Below are 16,055 nucleotides of genomic sequence, written 5' to 3'. Positions count from 1 at the left end.
AATGAATGGACTCAGTCAGAGATGTGTTGTTTCCTTCGCTTGATTAAAAGGCTTATGGTCTACACTGTGCTTCACAATGAGAAACTTCTTAGTTCTGCAGCATCTTCCATTGCTTTTTCTCTTCTGACAAACTGTCAGGAGAATTTTAAAAATTGCTGATTTTGTTGTTAAAAAATCAGATATGAAGGTATTATCAATGTGAAGTCCTGGTAAAATGCGAATGGATAGCTTTCAAAGAGTAACATTTAACCTGTTGTTTCTTAAAGTGTGTTCTCCAAGTTGCTATACATCTTCCTCCAAGGGAAAAGAAATAGGGAACTTACTAGCGTTCAAACAAACTTGGGATGCTCGGTTAAACGGAGTTATATAGGGTTCCCTAATTCAAGACACCTCAGAGCTTGAAAGATGCTATAACTCTCCTCCAGGAAGAAAGAAATAGGGAATTAACTAGTAGTCAAACAAACTTGGGATGCTGAGTTCAACACAGTTAAGTAGGGTTCTTTACTTCACGCTTGTTACTGTGCATTGCAGATCTCCTAGAGGGTTACATAGTACGCAGAATTTTGTAAATTTACTTTACTTTTCATCTGAGTAACAGTAGCATTTCAGTGTTGTGTTTTGTGGAACACACACAATTCTGGAAACAGCCTCTTAGCTTAAATCCATCCTTTGTGGTCTAGCTCAAATGCCACTTCCTCTAAGGCTTTTCTGTCTACGCCCAGAGATATACAAAGTTTTCCTTCTTTGAATTGTACTGCCTTCACTTGTCTAATTGTCTCCTCACCCTTCCCCTACCCTATAAGAGGTCATACACTTTTTGTACATGTTATATCACTTTCCACTGCATCAGGGACATTGCCTTGCATGAAACTGCTCAAGAAATGTTTGCAGTACTGCATTGGTTCTTTAGTTGAGTCATCCTAGAGTCCAGAGGGCACTGGCAGGGTGGGGAAGCCCGAGGCAGATCTGGAGTTTGAGACCCTCACTATTTTGGCGTGTAGATGGGTGGGGAGCTTACTTGCTGTGTCCTTGCTGGACACAGGGCCAGTGTAAGAAGCTGATCCTGAAGGGCAGAATTGGAAAGCGAAAAACAAGAGATGCTGACATTATAAATCAAATGTGCTGAAGGCCTATTGTATGCCTGTGGTAAGCTTTGAATACTTAAACTTAATGCCAACCTTTCAAGTTGGTGATATTCTTCTGATTCTCTAGATGAGAAAATGGGGCATCAGAAAAGCAAAGCAGAAGTAAGTACTGGGGCTACAAAGATGAATAAAATCCAGTCCTTCCCCAAGAGGCCCCAGGATATGGAATAGATAGTCTTATAAGTAAATAATTGTGAGCAGTGGGATAACTGCATGGATTAAACTCTGTTGAGGTATTGTGGGAGAACCAAATAGGAGACTCTGACCTCTGTATGGGAGATGGGAGGGAAGGCATGGCAGGTGGTGAATCCAAGAAAGCTTTCAGAAGGAGAGTGATGCCTGAGCAAGGTGGAATAAGAATGCGTGGGCTGAAGCATGGCGGCGAGACGTATCACGGGGAATTCACTGTTACTGGGCTATAAAATGTGAATTTGGTGAGAATTGAGGCTGGCAAAATTGAGAGGATATTATAAACAGATTGAAGAGTTCTGGACTTCATTTTGAAATGGGAAGCCATTGTAGGGTTTTCAGTAGAAGAGCGACGAGCCAGCACATGTTTTGGATATGTATTAGCCAAAGTGGAAGTGAATCTGATCTGGGTAGGACATGAGGCAGGACCATCAGCTGGGGCTCTCTGCACTGGTGCAGGGGAGATAGGATGAAGTCTGACTCATGGCAGTAGCAGGAGTGGAGGAGAGGAGGGGACTGGTTTGATAAATATTCAACAGGTAAATCAGCAAGACAGGAGTTAGGGAGCAGACAAGAGTCAAGTACAACCCTCAGGCTTTGTGCTTGTGCATGCCTCATCTTCCCTTAACCAGCATTTCAATTCTGCCCTTATCTGAGCGCTGACCTTAAGCAAATCCTGTGTGAAATGTAGGTTTATGAACAATTAATTAGGAGACGGTGTTTTATGGGGAGATTGTGACGTGAGATTTCTTTAAATACTGTTGCCTTCAGAGCATTTATATGTTGTGTATCTCAGAATTCTTATTTTTCTAACTTCAGGAACAAATCTATTGGGTAAAGCAGTGGTTCCCAAGCTAGATTATCACCAGAATCAACTGAGAATATTCTTCTCCAACTATTAGAAAAATTTTAATCATACTGAGAATTTGAAAGAGTAATAAATTGAACACCCAAATAGCCACCAACTAAATTAAACAATTGTTAACATTTTGCCTTATTTCTCATCTATGTGTGTATGTGTATATATACACATATATATATACACATACATACATATGCACATATACATATATGCTGGACCATTTGAAAGTTGCAGATGTTATAACACTTCACCTGAAACTGTCATTTCAGCATGTGTATTCTAAGAATAAAGACGTTTGATACAACATAAAATTGTATCTAAAACAAAAAACAAAATGATATCTGATATCAGGCCATGTTCATATTTCCCCAGTTGTGACCAGGGGGTATTTTTACTTCATTATTATTATTTTTTAAATTGCCCATTACTAATGAAAGAAACATTTTATAGTACTCTAGATTTCACTTCTGATTCTGGTCAGTTATTCTTTTTTTTATTTAAAAGTTGTCTTTATTTTACAATTATAAAATAAAGAATACTTATTTAAAAATTCAAGCAATGCAAAAATATCTAATAAAAATATCTAAAGTAAAAATTGGAAGACCTTTCTCAGTTATTGGAAGTTAATGGAACAGCCTTTCTTAATCAGAATATCTATGGAAGGGATCTAGCAGTTTTATTTTTAAGAAGCTCTTTGGACCAAGTGCGGTGGCTCACACCTGTAATACCAACACTTTGGGAAGCTGAGGCAGGAGGATCAGTTGAGGCCAGGAGTTCAAGACCAGCCTGGGAAACATAGTGAGACCATGTCTCTAGAAAAATTTTAAAATTAGCTGAGTGTGGTGGCATGTGCTTGTAGTCCCAGCTACAAGGGAGGCTGAGGTGGGACAATCACCTGAGCCTGGCAGGTCCAGGCTTCACTGACCATGTGATCATGCCACTGGATTCCGGCCTGGGCAACAGAGCAAGGCCCTGTTCCCTGTCTTCCCCACCCCTTCACCCCCACCCCTAATAAGAAGAAGCTCTTTGGATGAGTTTAATGCAGTTCACCTGGTACCAGCATTTAGGAAACACTGGTCTATTGTAAGGCATACCTACAGCCATGATTTTTACTTGTGATTAAACCAAGAAGTACTTAATTAAGTGCCTATGATGCATTGAGCTGTGTTCTAGGAATGTGGATGATCTAATGAAATACATAAAATATATGATCTGTCTTCAAGAGCATCTTGTTGGAGAGATAAAACTGACATTCACAAAGTCATTAGGAGGAAGGGAATTAACATTTATAGAGCACTTCCAATAGGCCAGGTACTGTGACAGATGCTTTACAAAAATATCTCATTTAAATCTCACAATAGCCCTTGAGGTAGTGACATGGGATCTTTGGGCTGTTGCTTTTCTGGCTGGAAACCTGTGGCCGGTGGTGCCTTTGCCCTAGCTTTGCTCAGGCCTTCTGGGCTTGTTCCGCCCACTTGGCCTGGCAGACTGTGCTCAGCTCATGCTACTGGGCTGGATCCCATGCCTCTAAAGGAGACTGGAGTCAGGCGTGGAGCAGAGAGAGGTGTGTGAGTGAGCATGGAGTCTGGCCTCTGCACAGCCAGACATCCCAGCTGCTGCTGCTGGGTGGGCAGCTCAAGGTGCTTGCATGGGCGCTAGCTCTCTGTGAGGCTGCAGCTGGACCAGGTGCACCACAAGCAGCTTTCCCAGCTGGCATTGGGGAATGAGGTGGTGCCCGGAAGCTTGGAGGCGCCAGGAACCACAGGGCCCCAAAGAGGGAGTCACAGCCCTGGATCAGGGAGCTCCCAGGTCTGGGCTTCCTGAAGGGCCACAGCTCGTCTCTCCTCTTCACTCATAACCTGGCGGTCAAGGGACATGTTTCAATCCTGTTTGTGTTACAGCAACTCTTTTAGCCTCATCATTCAGTGAGTCTCAAGTTCTTGTCCTACGACCGGGAAGAATGAGGTACACAGACAGGCGGAGGGGTAAGCAAGACAAAGAGGAGCTTTATTGAGCAATAGAACAGCTCCGAGAAGACCTGCAGTAAGCAGCTCCTCGCCATGGCCAGGATGTCCTGATGAGTGTTTAATTCCTAGCTGAGAGGGTAGCTCCTCTCTGCAGGCAGGTTGTCCCAACAAGTGTTCTGTTCTCAGCAGAGAGGGTAGCTCCTGCTATCAGCAGAGAAGGTAAACCCTCTCTGCAGCTGGTCATCCTGTCATCTGCAGCTCTTGGCAGAGAGGAAGTGGCTCCTTTCTGTGGGCAGGTCATCCCATTGTCTCTGCAGCTCTCAGCAGAGAGGAGCCCCTAGAGTTGGTGGCTCCTCTCTGTAGCTCTCAGCAGAGAGGAGGCTGTAAAGTGAGTGGCTGCATTCTGCAAGCAGGTTGTCCCATTGTCTGCAGCTCTCAGCAGAGAAGGTAGCTCCTCTCTACAACTGGTTGTCCCATTCTCCCTCTGTTCTGTGGTCTGACTGAACCCAGAGCTTTTATGGGTCTCAGAGGGGAAGAAGTGTATGCAGTTGGTCCATGGGCGGCCATGGGCAGGCTGAAAAAGGCACCACAAATCTCCACCCTGGTTTGTGGGACTCACAGCCCAGCTCCCAGGCCTCAGGCCCCCCTGGCCTGAAGGTGGGTCTCAACAGGGACTCATCCACTTCTGTCCAGGAGCTTGTCTGCCTCCTGCCTCAGTTGTGGCAACGGGCACAACGGGCTGCTCGTGCCAATGGGCAAGTGCAGGCCAGCGCAGAGCCGCCCTCAGCCCCCACCTTGGCTTTTTCCCATGTTTGTCGGTACCTAAAGTCCGGAGGGGGCTGAGGCAACAGAGTCCTAGCGTGAGCACACCCAGCCAGGCTGTGACAGTGCCTGAGCTTGGCCCCAACCCTGCTCTGAGATTAGAGCAGGCATAAGGAGTGGGGGAGAGGCCAGGCAGTGGGAGCGGGCACCTCTGAGCCTGCACAGGCAAGCAGGGGCCTTCCTGGACCCCCAAGAGTGCAGGGATGCCTGGGTCTGCAGCCCTGGTTTGAGTGGCTGTAGCTGTGCCCGAGAGGGTGGGGCTTCTACCTGCTCCGTGGAGCGGGAGGCCTGGGTCTTCAGCCATGGTTTGAGTAGCTGCAGTGGCACCTGGGTAGCCCCCTCCCCAGTTCAGAAGGGGTGGAGCTCCCGCTTGTCCGTGACTCTTGCCAGCTCCATGGAACATGCAGTCCTGGCCACACCTTCCAGCTGTAGCCAGCATGATGGCAGTGGCTGCTCCAGACAGCTCACCACTGTCATCAGTAGGCAGTATTATTTCCATTTTCTAGTTAGGGGAACTGAGTCTCAGGGAATGACTTGCCCAAAGTCATTCAGCCTGTAAGAGATGGAACAGAGCCATAATTTAAACCCTAATCTATCTGAATCATTCCATTAAGCTACCTCTCACAGTAACAATAGCCAACAATTGTATCGAATTTCCTACTGAAAAAAAGTACTCTTGCTCCCACTCTGATATTTGAATCAGAGAATGATTATAGGACCAAATATGATCAAGAGCTAAATTTGTGTGTACTAGTAACTTAGTGTTATAAAGGTTCAGAGATGGAGAGATCAGGGAGGACTTCATGGGGGAGATGGCATGTCTGCTGCCCTGAAGGAAGAAGCAAACTAGAACAGTTAATGGGAAGCTAGGTGAGAGAAAGATGGGGCAGGGGAGTGGGGGTTTGTGTTGCCACATGGTAAAACAGGGTAGGCATGGAAAACAGGTGACAAGAGGCCACTTCCTAGCCACTTGCTTCCTGAGATGGCCAGGCAAAGGGGAAAGAAATGAAGTGACCTGTACCTTAATTTCCATCTTCACTTTTGCTGAACATAATTACATAGTTGTTATTTTTTAAAAAAACTTTTGGCCTGGTGTGGTGGCTCATGCCTGTAATCCCAGCACTTTGGGAGGCTGAGGTGGATGGATCACTTGAGGTCAGGAGTTCGAGACCAGCCTGGCCAATGGGCAAAACCCCCATCTCTACTAAAAATACAAAAATTAGCGGGCATGGTGGCACATGCCTGTAATTCTAGCTACTCAGGAGGCTGAGGCATGAGAATCACTTGAACATGGGAGGTGGAGGTTGCAGTGAGCCGAGATTGTGCCACTGCACTCCAGCCTGGGTGACGGAGTGAGACTCTGTCTCAAAACAAAACAAAACAAAAAACACAAAAAACTTTCTACACTCAAATAAAGTCAAATACTTACAGCCAACTGATCTTTAACAAAGCAAACAAAATATAAAGTGGGGAAAGCACACCTTGACAAGGGGTTCTGGGATAATTGGCCAGCAACATGTAGAAGAATGAAACTGGATCTTATACAAAAATCAACTCAAGATGGATCAAAAACTTAAGTCTAAGACCTGAAACCATTAAAATTCTAGACAATATCATCAGTAAAACTCTTCTAGATATTGGCTTAGGCAAAGAGTTCATAGCCAAGAACCCAAAAGCAAATGTAACAAAAACAAAATAAATAGATGGGACCTAATTAAACTAAAAAGCTTCTGCACAGCAAAAGAAATTATCAGCAGAGTAAACAAACAACTCACAGAGTGGGAGAAAATACTCACAAACTATGCATCTGACAAAGGACTAATATCTAGAATCTACAAGGAACTCAAACAAATCAGCAAGAAAAAGAACAAATTAATCTTATCAAAAAGTGGTCAAAGGACATAAATAGACAATTCTCAAAAGAAGATATACAAATGGTCAATAAACATGAAAAAATGCTCAACATCAGTAATTATCAGGGAAATGCAAATTAAAACCACAATGAGATACCACCTTACTCCTGCAAGAATGGCCATAATTTAAAAATCAAAAAATAGTAGATGTTGGTGCAGATGTGGTGAAAGGAAACACTTTTTTTTTTTTTTTGGGGATGGAGTCTTGCTCTGCAGCCAGGCTAGAGTGCAGTGGCACAATCTTGGCTCACTGCAACCTCCGCCTCCCAGGTTCAAGTGATTCTCCTGCCTCAGCCTCCCGAGTAGCTGGGACTACAGGCACGTGCCACCATGCCCAGCTAATTTTTGTATTTTTAGTACAGATAGGGTTTCACCATGTTGGCCAGGATGGTCTCAATCTCCTGACCTTGTGATCCACCTGCCTTGGCCTCCCAAAGTTCTGGGATTACAGGCATAAGCCACCGTGCCCAATGGAAAATGAAACACTTTTACACTACTGGTGAGAATGTAAACTAGTACAACCGCTATGGAAAACTGTACAGAGATTCCTTAAAGAACTAAAAGTAGAACTACCATTTGATCCAGCAATCCCACTACTGGGTATCTACCCAGAGGAAAGTAAGTCATTATATGAAAAAGACACTTGCACACACATGTTTATAGCAGCACAATTCACACTTGTAAAAACATGGAACCAGCTTAAATTCCCATCAACCAATGAGCAGATGAAGAAAATATGGTATATATACACCATGATATACTACTTAGTCATAAAAAGCAATGAAATAATGGCATTTGCAGCAAGCTGGATGGAGTTGGAGATCATTATTCTAAGTGAAATAACTCAGGAATGGAAAATTAAATATTGTATGTTCTCACTTGTAAGTGGGAGCTAAGCTTTGAGGACGCAAAGGCGTAAGAATGACATGGACTTTGGGGACTTGCGGGGAAAGGTGGGAGGGGGCTGAGGGATAAAAGACTACACATTGGGTACAGTGTACACTGCCTGGGTGATGGGTGCACCAAAATCTCAGAAATTATCACTAAAGATCTTAGCCATGTAACAAGAAACCACCTGTTCCTCAAAAACTATTTAAATAAAAAAAAATTTAAAAAAGAAATAAAAATCTCTTTGCTACATTATTATTATTATTTTGATACAGGGTCTCACTCCTGTTACCCAGGCTGGAGTGCACTGGAACTATCATGGCTCACTGCACCCTCTACTTTCCAGCCTCAAATGATATTCCCACTTCACCCTCTAGTAGCTGGGACTACAGGAGTGCGCCAACATGCCCAGCTAATTTTTGTATTTTTTGTGGGGATGTAGTTTTGCCATGTTACCCAGGCTGTTCTCGAACTCCTGGGCTGAAGTGATCTGCCCAACTCAGCCTCCCAAAGTGCTAGGATTACAGGTGTGAGCCACCGTGCCCAGCTTCTATACCTTATTAAGTCACTGAAGAGTTTAGCCCCTCAAGTTTTTCCACTTACATTGCACTGTGATTTTTCCATGTCCTCCCCTCCAACTCATTCTGAACATGAAAGGGCAACCGTTGAGGGTCCTGCAGCTAGTAGGACCCCAGCCAGATGTGCAAACATAAATGACATTTGAGTGAAAATGCAGTAATAGAAGTCTGTACGAGGAACAGAGCTTGCTTACATCGAAGTGAGAAGGGGATGTGTGTTTGCATTGGTGCTCCCAAGTTCTCTGAAGCTTCCTTCCGACTCTGTTCTGATTATCTTCAGAGCCTGGAGTTAGGACCTTTTGCAAATGCTGTTGTATATATTACAGTCAATTGTGTAGAAAGAGAATGCACTTGCAAGTCAAAACACCTGGATTAGTGTCCTGGCTTCACTGCCTACCAATGTATTTGTTAGCCTTGGGCACATTTTTAACTTTTTAAGATTAAGTCTTATAGATCTTTGTAATTTGTAATTAGGCCCCCTCCCTCTGCCATCATTAAATTTATCTAATCACTGGATCATTTTCAGTAACAAATAAATATGCTGTAGTATTTCTTATCTGAAAACAAACCAACCTTCCCAAATTCCCACAACCTTTTAAAATTTTGTCTCTTAAATGTTGCAGAATAAATTTATTTTTTAACTTAAAAATCTGTTGATATTATATCCCCTATAGCTATCTCCTAGTTTCTCTGTTTCTTTTCTCAGAAACACTTCTATAAGTTGTTCATAGTTTTGGTCTGACTTTCTCCTCCACTCCCCCAATTCTAATCTCTTTCTCTCATTTCACCAGGACCGTCCTTGTCTCTGTCAACCGGTGGCCTTCATGTTGCCAAATCTAAGGCCATTTCGTTGTTTTTTTGTTTGTTTGTTTTATTTTGTTTTGAGACAGAGTCTCACTCTGTTGCCCAGGCTGGAGTACAGTGGCATGATCAGAGCTCACTGCATCCTCAACCTCCCTGGCTCAAGCGATCCTCCTGCCTCAGCCTCCTCAGTACCTGGGACTACAGACACATGCCACCATGACCAGCTAATTTTTGTATTTTTTGTAGAGATAGGGTTTCGTCATGTTCCCCAAGCTGGTCTCAAACTGCTGGTCTCAAGGGATCTGCCTGCCTCATTCTCCCAAAGTGTTGAGATTACAGGCATGAGCTACCATGCCCAGCCCATATCTTTGTTTTAATCTTAGTTATTCTCTTAGCAGCATTTGACGAGACTGATCACCACTTTCTTTGACATTCTACTTCTTAATTCTCTTCCTACCTCTCTGAGCTTTCTTCAGTCACCTTCCTCCCTCAATCTCTAAATGGTGATATGCCCAGGTTCTGAAATGGCCCTCTTCTCTATTTATCCACTCTCCATAGATATCCTCTGATAATTCAATGGCTTTAAATAACATCCATTTGCTAGTGACCCTCACGTTTGTATCTTTAGCCTCAAACTCTCTCTCTGGAACTTCAGATTCATGTCCACATAGATGTCTAAGAGTCCTTACATTTCCTAACATGGCCAAAAGAGGACTCTTGATTCAGCTCTACTCCAATCTCGCTGTTTTCCCAATCTTCCCAACTTCACAAAGTGGTGCTATTATCCCCCCATGTGCTCATGTCAAATATCTAGGTATTACTTTTCATTCCTTTCTTTCTTTCCCAGCCTCGTTCCAATCTTTTAGCAAGTTCTATCTTCTCTATCTTCAAAAACGCTCCAGAATTTATACCCTTCTCTCCATCTCCACTACCAGCACCCTGGTCCAAGCCATATGATCTCTCACCTAGACTATTTGCAGTAGCCTCCTAACTACTCTGTTTGTTTCTACTGGTATCCACCCCATAATACCCTCCATTATAGAGACTAGAAAAAAATTTTTAAAATGTTAATTGGTTTGTGTCACATTTCTTAAAAGCCTCTACGTGGCCTTACATTTAACTCAGAATGGAATCCAAACTCCTTGCCCTGGCTTTCCAAGCTCTATGTGACCTGTCCCACGGCAGTCTCCCAGTTCTCTTCTTGTTGACCATGTGCTCCGCCTCAGTGTCCCTTCTTTCAGTTCCTTGAACATGCCAAGCTCATTGTCACATAGGGCCCCTGTACTTGCTGATCTCTATGCCTGAAATGTACTTTTTCCATTCTTCATGTGCTTGACTCGCCCCTTCCTTCCTTCCTCTTTCTTTTCTTCCTTTCCCTTCTCTCTTCCTTCCTGCCTCCCTCCCTTTCTCTCTTTCTCTTTTCTTTCTTTCTTTCTTTCTCTCTTTCTTTCTCTTTCCTTCTTTCTCTTTTTCTTTCTCTTTCTTTCTCTTTCTTTCTTTTTCTTTCTTTTCTTTCTTCCTCTTTCTTTCTTTTTCTTTATTTCTTTTTGTCCTTGCCTCCCTCCTTCCTTCCTTCCTTCCTTTCTTTTTTTTTTTTTTTTTTTTTTTTTGAGATGGAGTCTCGCTCTTTCACCCAGGCTGGAGTGCAGTGGCGCGATCTCTGCTCACTGCAGGCTCCGCCCCCCGGGGTTCACGCCATTCTCCTGCCTCAGCCTCCCGCGTAGCTGGGACTACAGGCACCCGCCACCTCGCCCGGCTAATTTTTTGTATTTTTAGTAGAGACGGGGTTTCACCGTGTTAGCCAGGATGGTCTCGATCTCCTGACCTTGTGATCCGCCCGCCTCGGCCTCCCAAAGTGCTGGGATTACAGGCGTGAGCCACCGCGCCCAGCCTGCCTTCCTTTCTTTTTCTCTTTCTTTCTTTCTTTCTTTCTTTCTTTCTTTCTTTCTTTCTTTCTTTCTTTCTTTCTTCTCTCTCTCTGTCTGTCTCTGTCTCTCTCTTTCCTTTCAAAAGGATAGAGGTCTTAGTCTGTTGCCTTGATTGGGGTGCACTGGCATCATCAAAGCTCACTGCAGCCTTGACCTCCTGGGCACAAGGGACCCTTCTGCCTCAGGCTCTGAGTAGCTGGGACTACAGGTGTGTACCACCACATCCAGCTAATTTTTTAATTTTTTGTAGAAATGAGGTCTCACCGTGTTGTCCAGTCTGGTCTTAACTCCTGGTCTCAAGTGATCCTTCTGCCTCAGCCTCCCAGAGTGCTGGGATTACAGGTGTGAACCACCAAGCCTGGCCTGGCTCTTTCTTATTCAATTCTCATCTTAAATATACCCACTTCAGAGAGAACTTCTGTGACAGCTATCCAGTCTTTTCCTCCTGTTTTAATTCTCTACTAGCACTTATCAATGTCTGATACTTTTCTTGTTTATTTATGTATATGCTTATTTTCCCATTCATTCATTCATTGCTCTATTTTTATGCTGTATGAGAGGGGGACCTTGTCTTTTTGTTCATCATGGTATCCCCTGCTTCTGGATATGTGACTTGCACATAGTAGATGCTCAGTACAAATGTATGAAATGAGTGAATGTTTTCCTTACCTGTAAAATGGAGAGGCCAATACTTATGTCTCAGAGTTGTTGAGGACTTGCATTATCTAATTTGATAATGCAAGTAAAGTGGATAGGTCTGTGTCTAGCACAATGTGTTTATAGAAACTATTATTTTCTAAGTATCTGGCTTATTATAGACATTCAGTAAAGGTTAGTTCTCTTTCTTTATTTCTTGCAGTCTGGATCTCCTGCAGTATTTTATATTTAATTGACCTGCACTTTGGGTCCTCCAACACACACAGAGACACTGCATTGTAGCAAGGTTTGACTTTCTCTTGGGAAATTATAGTTTTCTTCTGTTTGGTTATATGATCTTTGCCAATTAACTCTCCTTAAGATCAAATTGCTTTGGGGTTTGATTTCCTCATCCTAGTGTTTAGTTTCTCTGAAAAGCACTCTCAGCTTTTGTGTGTACTGATCAGTTTTTCTTTTGCATTTATTTAATATTTAGTCTACTGAAATGTCAGGCAATGAGAATACAGATAGGAATTTGCAGGAGCCTCTGTCCTTAAGGCCTAGTGGAAGAAACAGGATACATAAACCAACAAGAATAATAAAGTGTCTGGCCAGGCGCAGTGGCTCATGGCTGTAATCCCAGCACTTTGGGAGGCCGAGGCAGGCGAATCACTTGAGGTCAGGAGTTTGAGACCAGCCTGGCCAACGTGGTGAAACCCCTGTCTCTATTAACAATACAAAAATTAGCCAGGCATGGTAGTGCATGCCTATAATCCCAACTACTAGGGAGGCTGAGGCAGGAGAATTTCTTGAACCCAGGAGGCGGGGGTTGCAGTGAGCCGAAATCACACCATTGCATTCCAACCTGGGCAGCAGAGTGAGACTCTGTCTCAAAATAATAAAAATAAAAATAAAAATAAATTTAAAAAAAAGTGTCTGTGGAGAAACTCTGCAGAACATAGAGGAGGCACAAAGTAGAGAGTGACCAATTCACAGGGAGGGTGGGGGTACGGTTTGAGAGATAATTGGTTGTTTACCACCCAATAAAGAGAGATGAGCCCTGTGAGTAAAGGTGTGAAGGGATGAACCTGTCTAGGGGCCCGTGCTCTGGGAACTTGGCAAGACTGCGTGATCATAGCGGTAGTCATAGTGGTAACAGGTCATGAGAAGCAAAGCCTGAAAGATACGAGGTGCTGGGCTGTAGAGGGCTCTGCATGCCCTGCTGGAGAATTTGAACTTTCGCCAACAATAACAATAACAGTAGCAGCACCTAACATTTATTGAGCACTTCCTCTTTGCCAGGCCCTCTTGTTTGTACTTTATTGTATTAATTCCTTTAATCTGCACAACAGTCCTATGAGGTAAGTACTGTTATTATCCCTATTTGTAAATAAATACACATAGGATAGGTATTGAATTTGTTCTTAAAAATAATAATAAATAAATAAATGTAGGCACCGAGAGGACAAGGAACTTGCCCAGGGTCACCCAACTCATAAAGAGCATTCAGAGCATTCAGAAAGAGCAGTCTGAGGATTCAGACTCAGGCAGTGTGGCGCCAAAGTTTGCCCTCTTAACCAGGGCACTGTACTACTTCTTACAGACAACTTTATGCGGGCAGCCAGAGCCCTGGAAGAGTTTTAAGTGTGGGAATGACATGATTAGATTAGTTCTTTGGAGAGGCTGCAGTGGAGTCGCATTCTTCTTGTATAAGTGTTCATTTCTAAAAGCATCAAAGGCAAAAAATGCCAAGTTCCATTTCTTCTTGCCTCTGAGTGAGGTTTGCTATGCTAGTGGTGGCATACCACATCTTAGTCAGTCCAACACAGCAGCTTTTTTCCTCTATCCTTAGAGCAGAGGACAGAGTCTTTGGAAGACATGCATATAATAGATGAATCATCAGTTTGTGTTGAGGGACCCTGTTGTTTGAAAAGCACAAAAGCATCACACTCCTGCAGAAACTGAGCCCCTCAGTGGTGACAACAGACTCAGCCTCCCCTCATTTAGTGCATGTCCGAGCCTGTGCATTGCTTAGATAGTGTTTTTCCCTGCCCTTGTTTCTGTCTCTAGAGAAGTCCATAGTGATATGGGTGAGCGTTAGGCCTGTGATGGTCTGCGTTGCATCTGGCAGCAGAATGGAAGAAGGACAGCCTGCAAGTGGGGAGGCAGGAAGAAGGCAGGGAAAACAAGCAGAACACAGCAGCTGCTGCCCAGCTACCGGAGTCTGGCCTTGGTGAAGGGCAGGGCAGGAGGCCAGGAGAGTAAGCGTATGAGAAATGTAAAGGAAGTTAAATATTCTGGACCTAATGACCAATTGAATTGGTTTCCTTCAACTTTCTTCTGATCTGAAAACTTAGTACATCATTGTATCTTTTTGTTTTCAGTCTGTTAAATGCCTTTCTAATTCTAACTACATTATTCAGTCTTCCAGCTTTAATACACAGTACTCGCCATGTTCTTGGCTTATGGCTACTGAAATGGACCTAAGAGTCATCTACAGATGTTAGGAACCTTGATTGTCCATCTATTTTGTCATAGTGGTACAATATTCTCTTTTTTACTTACAAACTGACATTATATGAGGTCTCTTGATAGCCACCACTGTGTTATAGTACAAGATTTATATTAAGTTCTCTGGTTTCTCAAAATTGAAATGATTTTGTAACTGCTTTAAAGAAATGTTGATGCGGTTACAACAACGATCAAAACAAAACCAAACCAGCCAGTACATAGGAAAAAGAAACTAGGAGAAACACATCAAAATGCTGACAGTGATTACATTTGTACTGGCAATTTTATTTTTCCCTTTTCTGTGTTTCCAAAGTTCTGAAAATGTGTCTATGGTACATACAAAATGTTAACAACTTGTTTTTTTAAAAAATAACAAACTTCAAAAATAAAAGCTCTCTGTAATCTCATAATTCTAGCATAACACATTTTTACTTTTGAAATGGCCTTGTTGATATACATGTGTATTTTTCATAGCTGCAGTCCTGACAAATGCAGCTTTGTGAATTCTTTTCATTTTACAGCCTATTGCCAACATTATTTCATTTTTCTACATAGTTTTCATAATTGGCATTTCTAATGGCTGCCTTGCATTCCATGGTGTTGATGTTCTATATGGAACTTTCCTTTGGACATTTTGATTGTTTCTAGTTCTTTACTCTTTTAGATAAGAGGTAATGAATATTTTTATTCATTTGGCATTTTGGGTTCGTTCAGTTATTTCCCTAAAGTGAATTCTCAGCAGTGAGCTAACTGCATGAAAGGTTTGGATTCTTTTATGGCTTTTGGTATGTGCCAAGTAAGACCCTGCCTTCTGGAAGAGCCCATTGAATGTGGATGGTCACTGGCTTCATATATGTGTACCTGTCCCATGTTTCCCTCCCCACTATTGAGCCCCTAAGATATTTTAATAATGTGCATTGGAAAAGATATAAATATAAAAAAAAGGAAATAAGCTATTCATAATCTCACCACCCAGAGGTAAGAATTTTAAAAATATATTTCCTTCTAAGTATTTATTTTTGTTTTTTAGAGATAGGATTTCACTCTGTAGTGCAATGGCGTGATCACAGTTTACAGTAATGCCTAACTTCTAGGCTCAAGAGATCTTCCCACATCAGCCTCCTGAGTAGCTAGGAGCATAGACATATGACACCACACCTGGCTAATTTTTAAATTTCTTGTAGAGGTTGGGTCTTGCTATGTTGCCTAGGCTGGTCTCAAACTCCTGGCCTCAAGCGATCCTTCCTTCTTGCCCTCCTAAAGCACTGGGATAACAGGCACAAGCCACCACGCCCAGTCCAAGTATTTATTTCACAATGTTGTATCATGTGGCTTCTCTGTTAGCCCTTCTCTACTGCTGTATAGAGGTTTTACTTCTCCCTCCATCTTGGGGGTCATCTTAGCCAGATGTAGTGGCCCACACCTGTAATCCCAGCACTTTGAAAGTCCAAGGCAGAAGGGTCACTTGAGGGCAGGAGTTCAAGACCAGCCTGGACAACACAGTGAGACCACATCTCTACAAAAAGTAAAGGTAAGTAAATAAGTAAATCTTTTTGCACATTTAGGAAGCATTCTGTAGGAAAATTCCCAGAAGCAGAATTTTCCTCTTGCTGGGTTGAAGTGTGTGGACCTTGTGAAGGCTTTTGATGAGTATTGAAAGGCTTTTGATGAGTATTGATGAGTATTGAAAAGTTGCTATTGAGGAAAGTTGTGCCTCTTTCTACTTCACCTGTTAATGTTTGGATGCCATTCCTGCCTTCAATAGGTTAACACCAGTGGCCATTTATTTATCTGTTTATCTTGAAATAAGTT

At 42.9% G+C, this 16,055-nt stretch overlaps 1 protein-coding gene across 4 annotated transcripts in view; it reads left to right on the top strand.

Moving 5' to 3' along the window:
* RAB30 (RAB30, member RAS oncogene family) overlaps positions 1-16,055 on the top strand; it is a 95,828-nt gene that overhangs the window by 48,158 nt on the left and 31,615 nt on the right. Inside the window, exon 1 of one of the 4 annotated variants that reach the window (XM_063642017.1) lies at positions 15,279-15,774. The exons of the other annotated variants lie outside the window; for them this stretch is intronic. The gene's annotated coding sequence lies outside the window, so the exon portion shown is untranslated. Of the gene's footprint in view, positions 1-15,278; positions 15,775-16,055 lie in introns of those variants that run through there. 4 annotated transcript variants of the gene reach the window in all.

This window comes from Symphalangus syndactylus, chromosome 6, assembly GCF_028878055.3.
Source record: "Symphalangus syndactylus isolate Jambi chromosome 6, NHGRI_mSymSyn1-v2.1_pri, whole genome shotgun sequence".
NCBI lineage: Eukaryota > Metazoa > Chordata > Mammalia > Primates > Hylobatidae > Symphalangus > Symphalangus syndactylus.
This window is presented reverse-complemented; position numbering and strand designations above follow the sequence as displayed.